This window comes from Petaurus breviceps, unplaced genomic scaffold (assembly GCF_028583685.1).
Source record: "Petaurus breviceps papuanus isolate PSGF00001 unplaced genomic scaffold, PetGlider_PUasm1.0 551, whole genome shotgun sequence".
Classification (NCBI taxonomy): Eukaryota; Metazoa; Chordata; class Mammalia; order Diprotodontia; family Petauridae; genus Petaurus; species Petaurus breviceps.
The window spans coordinates 39173559-39181743 of NW_027186372.1; the positions used below are offsets into that span (position 1 = coordinate 39173559).

Genomic DNA, 8185 nt, shown 5'->3' on the forward strand with positions numbered 1-8185 from the left:
AATTGAGTCTTCCTTAAAATAATAGGTAGCCGGGGCAGCTAGGTGGAGCAGTGAATAGAGCACCAGCCCTGGACCCAGGAGGACCTGAGTTAAAATCTGGCCTCAGACACTTGACACAATTACTAGTTGTGTGACTTTGAGCAGGTCACTTAACCCTAATTGCCTTCCAAAAAAAGCAAAAAAAAAATTATAGGTAGCATCTGTTTAAAGCCATCAACAAGTATTATATGTAATGGGGATAATCTAGAAGCATTATCAATAACATCAGGGGTGAAACAAGGATATTCACTATCACCCCTCTAATTCAATCTGGTACTAGAAATGTTAGCAGAAGCAATTAGAGAATAAAAATAAATCAAAGGAACCAAATTAGGCAAAGAAGAGACCAAGCTATCACTCTTTGCAGATGATATGATGTTGTACTTAGAAAATCCTAGAGAATCAAGTAAAAACTACTTGAGACAATAAATAAATCTGGTAAAGTTGCAGGATATAAAATAAACCCACAAAAATCCTCAGCATTCCTATATATTTCTAGCAAAATATAATAGCAAGAGGTAGAAAAAGAAATCCCATTTAAAGTTACTGTATACATTATAAAATATATGGGAATCTACCTGCCAAAACAAATCGAGGGCCTATATGAACAGAAATACAAAACACTTTTCACTCAAATAAAGTCATCAATTGTAAAAACATCAATTGCTCATGGCTGGGTCTAGTTAATATAATAAAAATGACAATTTTATGTAAATTAAATTACATATTTAGTGCCATAAAAATCAATCTACCAAAATATTATTTCATTGAGCTAGAAAAAATAATAACAAATTTCATTTGGAAGAACAAAAGCTCCAGAATATCAAAGGAATTAATGATAAGAAATGCTAGGGAAGGTGGCCTATGCATACCAGATTTTAATATGTATTATAAAGCAGCAGTGATCAAAACTGCTTGTTACTGGCTGAGGAATAGAATAATGGATCAATGGAACAGAGTGTGCACATAAGACTCAGCAGTCAGTGACTATAGTAATCTACTGTTTGATAAACCCCAAAACCACAGTTTTGGGATAAAAAATCACTATTTGACAAAAAATCATTGGGAAAACTGGAACATACTATGGCAGAAACTGGGCACAGATCATTATCTAACACCATATACCAAAATCAAGTCTAAATGGGTACATGATCTAGGTATAAAGGCTGATACTGTAAGCATTCTGGGAAAGCCCTGAACAGTTTACCTGTCAGATTTATGGAGAGGGGAAGACTTTATGACCAAACAAGAAATAGAGATCATTACAAAAGGCAAAATGGATAATTTTGATTACATTAAATTGAAAAGTTTCTGTACAAACAAAGCAAATTGTAACCAAGATTTGGAGGGAAGTAGAAAATTGGGAAATAAATTTTACAACCAATATCTCTGATAAAGGCCTCATTTCTAAAATATACAGAGAATTAAGTCAAATCTATAAGAATACAAGTCATTCCCCAATTGATAAATGGTCAAAGAATATGAACAGACATTTTTCAGAGGAGGAAATTGAAGATATCTACAAGTATATGAAAAAATGCTCTAAATCACTATTGATTAGAGAAATGCAAATCAAAATAACTCTAAGGTACCATATCTCACCAATCAGATTGGCTAAGATGACAAAACAGGAAAATGGCAAATGTTGGAGAGGATATGGAAAAATTGAAACACTAATGCATTGTTGGTGGAGTTGTGAACTGATTCAACCATTCTGGAGATCAATCTGGAACTATGCCAAAAGGGCTATAAATAATTTCTTACCCTTTGAAGCAGTAATGCCACTTCTAGTGTTGTATCCCAAAGAGATCTTAGAAGTGCAAGGAAGACCCATATGTACAAAAATATTTATAGCAGCTCCTTTTGTGGTGGCAAAGAATTGGAAATTAAGGGGATGCCCATCAATTGGGGAATGGTTAAACAAGTTGTGGTTTATGAATGTAATGAAATACTATTGTGCTACAAGAAATGAGAAACAGAGGGACTTCATATTTACCTGGAGAGACTTATAGGAACTGATGCTGAGTGAGAAGAGCAAAACCAGGAGAAATATTTACACAATTGCAGACACAACAAATATTTGACAACCAACTTTGATAGACTGGACTCCTCAGCAATGCAGTGTTATAAGACAGCTCCAAAGGCTCATGATGGAAAGAGATGTCTAATTGCAGAGAAAGAACTAAAAAGAACAGAGTTTGATTGCAGACTGAAGCAAATTACTTGCCCTCTTTCTTTTTCTTGTTTGGTTTTGTTTCCTCTCTCCTGCTGTTCATTCCATCCCTTACAATCCTTCTTTATAATCTGACTAATGTCTAATATGGAAGTATTTGCAGATCCTATACTTGATCGCATGCCACCCTGAGGGGGGGGAGGGGTTGGCGAGGAGAGGAAAGGAAAGAAAATTTGAAACTCAAGGGATTGTAGAACTGAATCTTGTAAACTAAAAGTAAACAAACAAATTAATAAAGACAAAAAATTTAAATAAAATAAATAAAATTAAGGAGTGAGAGTAGAATGTATTGTTAGAAGGAGAAAGGGAGAGATAAAATGGGGCAAATTATCTCATATAAAAGAGACAAGATAAAGGTTTCACAATGGAAGGGAAGAGGGAGAAGTAAGAGGGAGTGAGTAACCCTTACTTTTATCAGATTTGTCTTAAGGAGGGATTAATATATAAACTCAATGGGGTATTTTACCCTACAGGCAAGTAAGTGGGAAGGAAATAAGTGAGTGAGGATGGCTGAAGGGAGGGCAGTTTAGGGCAGCAAGTATTCAGAAGCAAACACTTTTGAAAAGTGACAAGATCAAAGCAGAAAATAGAATAAATGGGGGGCGGTATAGGATGGAGGGAAATATACTTAGTCTTTTACAACATTATTTTTATGGAAGTGTTTTGCATAACTACACATGTATGACCTATTTTGAATTCTTTCCCTTCTCAATGAGAGTGGGTGGGGTAGGAAGAAGAGATAATTTTGAACTCAAAGTTTTAAAAACAAATATTAAAAATTGTTTTCACATGCAACCAGGAAATAAGATATACAGGCAATGGTGTATAGAGATCTATATTGTTCTATAAGAAAGTAAGGAGGAAAGGAAGGCATACTGGGGGAGGGGGTAATCAGAATTCTTGCCCTCTTGGGATGGCAGGGAGGGGAGAGATTGGGAAAAAATTTGCAACCCTAAATCTTGTGGAAATGAATGCTAAACACTAAAATATAATTAATTAATTAAGAAAAGAAAAAAGAGAAAAAAGGAATGAAGCGGTCAAAGCTTTTTGAAAACGTGGAAGGACATGCCCAAAATAATGAAAAATGAGAAAAAAGAGAACATTGTATAAAGTAATATTGTTTTAAGTACAGCAATATTGTTTTAAGAATGCCTGAGCAAATGAGCTATTTGAATATTATAAATATCCAAATTAATTATAAAGAACATATGAAGATGCTATCTGCATCCAGATAAAGAACTGATGATTAGAGTATATATATATATATGAATTCTGCATACCTTTATACATACATACATATCTGCATGTACACACACATATCTGTATCTATCTTTCTCTATTTATTTGTGTCTAATGGTAGCCATCTTTGGGGTGAGGGGTGGGTGCCAAGAAAAGAAATTTACATGATAATTTTGTTGTATATTTGAAAGGAATGGCAAGATATCCATAGAAAATTGAAAATTTCATGTGCAATCATCTTATTTATTGTACTGTTATGGAAAAGTTGTTTTATTCCATAAATTTAAATAAAATTTAAAATAAAAATTGTAATTCCACCTATGCAAAAACTACACTTTAATGTCAAAATTTTATCTGTTAACATTATTTTAAGGCAATTATGAGCTACAGTTTTGCTTCTGATAATAGTCTGATTTATGCATTTTTTATTCATTGAGCTTTCTAGAAAATTTTAAGGCTCTTTTTTTTAACCATAAGTATTTGTCATTTGATGGTCTATAAAAGTCAGAAATCTTCTGATCTTCTACAAATGATTTCTTGTCATATTAGCTGTTTGATAGGTGCTATGTCTTTACAGGCTGTAATGATGTATTGCAGAGATTCTACCTTTTCTTTGCATAATCTATATTAATCACTATATCTAGACTTCTTAAAGATATCTCTTTTGTAATTCATGTTGGCAATAACCTGACTCAGAATTGCTATCATATTGGGGTGGCTAGGTGGCACAGTGAATAGAGCACCAACCCTGTAGTCAGGAAGACCTGAGTTCAAATCTGGCCTCAGACAGTTAAAACTTACTAGCCATGTGACCTTGGGCAAGTCACTTAACCCCAATTGCCCTGCCTTCCCCCATGCAAAAAAAAGTTGCTATCATATATCTCCCTGATTTCAAAGAAAATTCTGTAAGACAGCCATTTTTCACATTTTGTTAATACATCTTTGAATGAGTTCATGCCCACTTTGCCCCCCAAAACGTCATTTGATTCCATTCATAAATTTAGCTTCTTAGAAGATTACACAGGTAAGAGCCTTCCCATTTCATTCAGTAAACTCAGTTGTGTGTAGCTATAATCAGCCTTTACTATTGCTCTAATAATCTTTGCATATTGTTAGATGAAGTGGGCTACTTCAAAAACATTTTTTCTAGATTTTTAAATTTATTTGTAGCATGTTATGTAAAAAATATTAATCTCTCTACTCTTATTGACAAATTAATATTTTCCATACTTCTCTTAGATTTATGGATACTGGATTTAAAAAAAAAATCTTGTCTGATTTTTTTGTTAGAATAATTTCTATATCTGTTGTTTTATTTTATAATTCTGAGATTGTGCATTAAGATAGATATTTCATAGCTGTTAATTTTAACACTTTTTTCCATTTGCATTTAAACATTATTTCCATTTACTTTTAATTTTGAGATACCAGTAAGTGTAATATATCAAGTGTTAGACCTCTTTTTGACAATTTATTTCTGATGTTTATTGCGAGGAGTATAGTGTGCTATAAGAAATAACAAAGGGGATAGTGTCAAAAAACAAACTGGGAAGTCATGTATAAGTTGCTGAAGAGTAAAGTTATAAGAACTAGGAGAACATCGTCTATAATAACAGTGGTGCTAGAATCATAATCAACTGCTATTATTCCAGTTTTTTTTTTATTCACATGCCCAATTTATCAATGTGTTGCTCTCTTGTCTTCTTTTGTCTTCTCTCTCTCTCTCTCTCTCTCTCTCTCTCTCTCTCTCTCTCTCTCTCCTTCTCCCCTCCCTTCCTCTCCTTCCATCCCAACTCCATAAGCATTTAGAGATATAAAAAATTTCCCAAGTATTATAATGAAATTATCGTTTCTATGATTTGTTCTTTGACCTATTCATTCTTTTAAATTAGATTATTTAGCTTCTAATTATTTTTAATCTATGCTTTAAAGGTTTTTAATGTAACTTTATTGCATTATGGTATGAAAATGGTGCATTTAATATTTATTCTTTTTTGCAATTCTGAGAAATTTATCCCCTTAGATATGGTTGATTTTTGTGAAGATTTCATGTACAGCCAAGAAAAAGGTACAATCCTTACCATTCCCATTAAAAATTTACCAAATTTATCATATATATCTTTTCTAAAATTCTATCTATGTCTTTAACTTCTTTCTTACTCATTTTAAAGTTAGATTTATCAAGTTCTGAGAGGAGTTAATTGAGTTTCATGACTAGTAGAGTATTACTGTATATTTTCTCCTGCAATATTTTTTTTCCCTTCAAGAATTTTCAAATTTAGTGTCTAGTCAATAAAAGTCACAGTATTAGAACTGTAAGAGGAACGACTCTTTTGGTCCAATTCTTTCATTTATAGATCAGAATGCTGAGATCAGTGACAGGTAAAAGTCCTTCTCAAATCCCACCTCCATAAAGCCATTTCCTGCACTACTTATCCACAATGTTCTGTCCTACTGTCATCTCTTATAATAGCTCATAGATAGATGTACTCCCTTTACATGACTCTTATCCTAGGCTAATTATCGTATTGTACAATAATGATTGTATAATTTAATATATGGCCTTTCTACTCCTCCACCCACTGGATTATAAATTTATTGAGGGCAAGGATAATATTGTATCTCTTTGTATCCTCACTACATAAAAGAGTGTCTTGCACTTAGTGAGTGTTCAAAAAATGTGATAAATTACAAATTATTTTGGTTATTTGGATATTTCTATGCATTTTCCAATTAGAATTTATGCTGTATAGAACTGAATGAACTACATAAAGTAGAGAGAAATTTTTGAAATGCACTATAAATAAATTTCCCTGGATTTTCTTATACCACTTGGAGGGGCAGTTATAGTAGACAGAACACTAAGCTAAAACAGGAGACATAAATGAAAGCACTGATTTAGTCCTAGGATTGTGTTCTCCTGATTCCCATTCCAGCTATCTATCCATGACACTATTTTGCTAGAATTTTCCCCTAGAATCATCTTGATTGCATAATTACACAGCTAGCTATAAAGTAACATCTGCATTTTGTTGATTATTGGCTAGAGTAGTGGTGAAAAAAGATTAATAATCACTCATTTAAAATTACCTCATCCTCCAAGCTACAAGAAGTAGTTATGAGGATAACCTTAAAGACACTAGAAATTATAAAACACTGATTTAATATGAAAGTAGCGAGTTTAAAGATATTCTGATGCAGTTTTCTAGTTTACAAGTTCCTATGATAGTCATTTATTTAAGTTAAATAGATGTGTAGCACTGTTACAAATGGTTAGCTAACCTCATTTTGCACAGCCTATTAAAATATTTGAAGACTAATGTATTGATAGATTCTTTTGATGTGATTAGTTATTATCCAATTCTTCTTTCTCTTTTCTTTTACATATAACGTCCTTCAGATATGGCTGAAGGTATAATTTGTCCTTTTCATATTTTGTCCACTGGTTTTTAGGCAAAATCTGCTGCCTCACGGTAAGGTCCAGAATTCTCTTGATGAGAAACATGCAATCATTACACAGATTCTAGGAAAGCCTCCTTATGACCTCTTTAACATTTTCATCTTCATAAAGTGAGTCATCAAGCATTAACCTAAATTTGTTGAATCCTTCAGCATTGTAATACCATTTTTGAAGATTTTGGAGCGATCGGTTTGATGCTGCAGTAGGTACCTGCATTGCCATCTTGATCTGGAGAGCCATGCTTCTTTTATGTACCTCTTTTACACCTTACTATTTTCCTTTTGAGATAATCCCAACAAAATAGACTCACACCCATACACTCTAAATAGACTCCTATTGGCCTTAATGGTGATACAATTCTGACAGGTTATACGTTTCATCTTCACAGTTGTAATTTTATTTTATTTCATTGTATCAAATTCCTTATAATTTCTCTTATATTTAAATTTTTATGTTTACCTAAAACTTATGTTTACATTGTTATGCTTCCCTGGAGAAATGTGTTTGAGTATCAAGTTTTCTATTCAGCTTTGGTCTTTTCATTCAGAATGACCAGGAGGTTCTTTAATTTAATGCTCATTTTCACCAAAAAGGATTGTACTCAGGTTTTCTGGGTAGGTGATTCTTTCCAGTAATAATAACTCCTTTGCCTTCTGGAATAGAATGTTATAAGCCCCTTATTTCTTTACACTGGTGTCTGATAAGTCTTGTTTGATCTTTGCTGAAGAATAGCAATATTTGATTTGTTTCTTTAAAGTTACTTGCACTATTGTCTCCTTGACATGGAAACTTTGGAATTTGGCTATAATATTCCTGGACATTTTCATTTTGGTATCTCTTTCAGGAGGTGATCAGTGGATTCTTTCAATGTTACACTCTGGATTTAAGATATATGGGAAGTTTTCCTCAATAATTTCATGAAATATATTTAGATTTTTTTTCTCATGGCTTTCAAGTAGTTCAATAATTCTTAAATTATCTCTCCTCTATCGATTATTTCCCATCAGTTGTAAGATATTTAACATTTTCTTCAACTCTGTTATATTGTTTCTTGATATCTCATGGAGTCATTAGCTTCTATTTGAGCAATTTCCTTCAGTGAAGTTTTTTAATCTTTCTTATGATTTGGTCAATTTGGATTTTCAAGAAATTCTTTTCTTCAGTATTTATTGTGCCTCTTTTACCAAGCTTTTGATTTTCTTTTAAATTTTTTC

General features: G+C 32.6%; 1 pseudogene; it reads right to left on the minus strand.

Annotated features, from left to right (window-relative positions):
* Positions 1 to 6857: 6857 nt before the first annotated feature.
* Positions 6858 to 7193, minus strand: LOC138172879 (cytochrome b-c1 complex subunit 7 pseudogene; annotated as a pseudogene).
* Between the last annotated feature and the right edge of the window lie 992 nt (positions 7194 to 8185).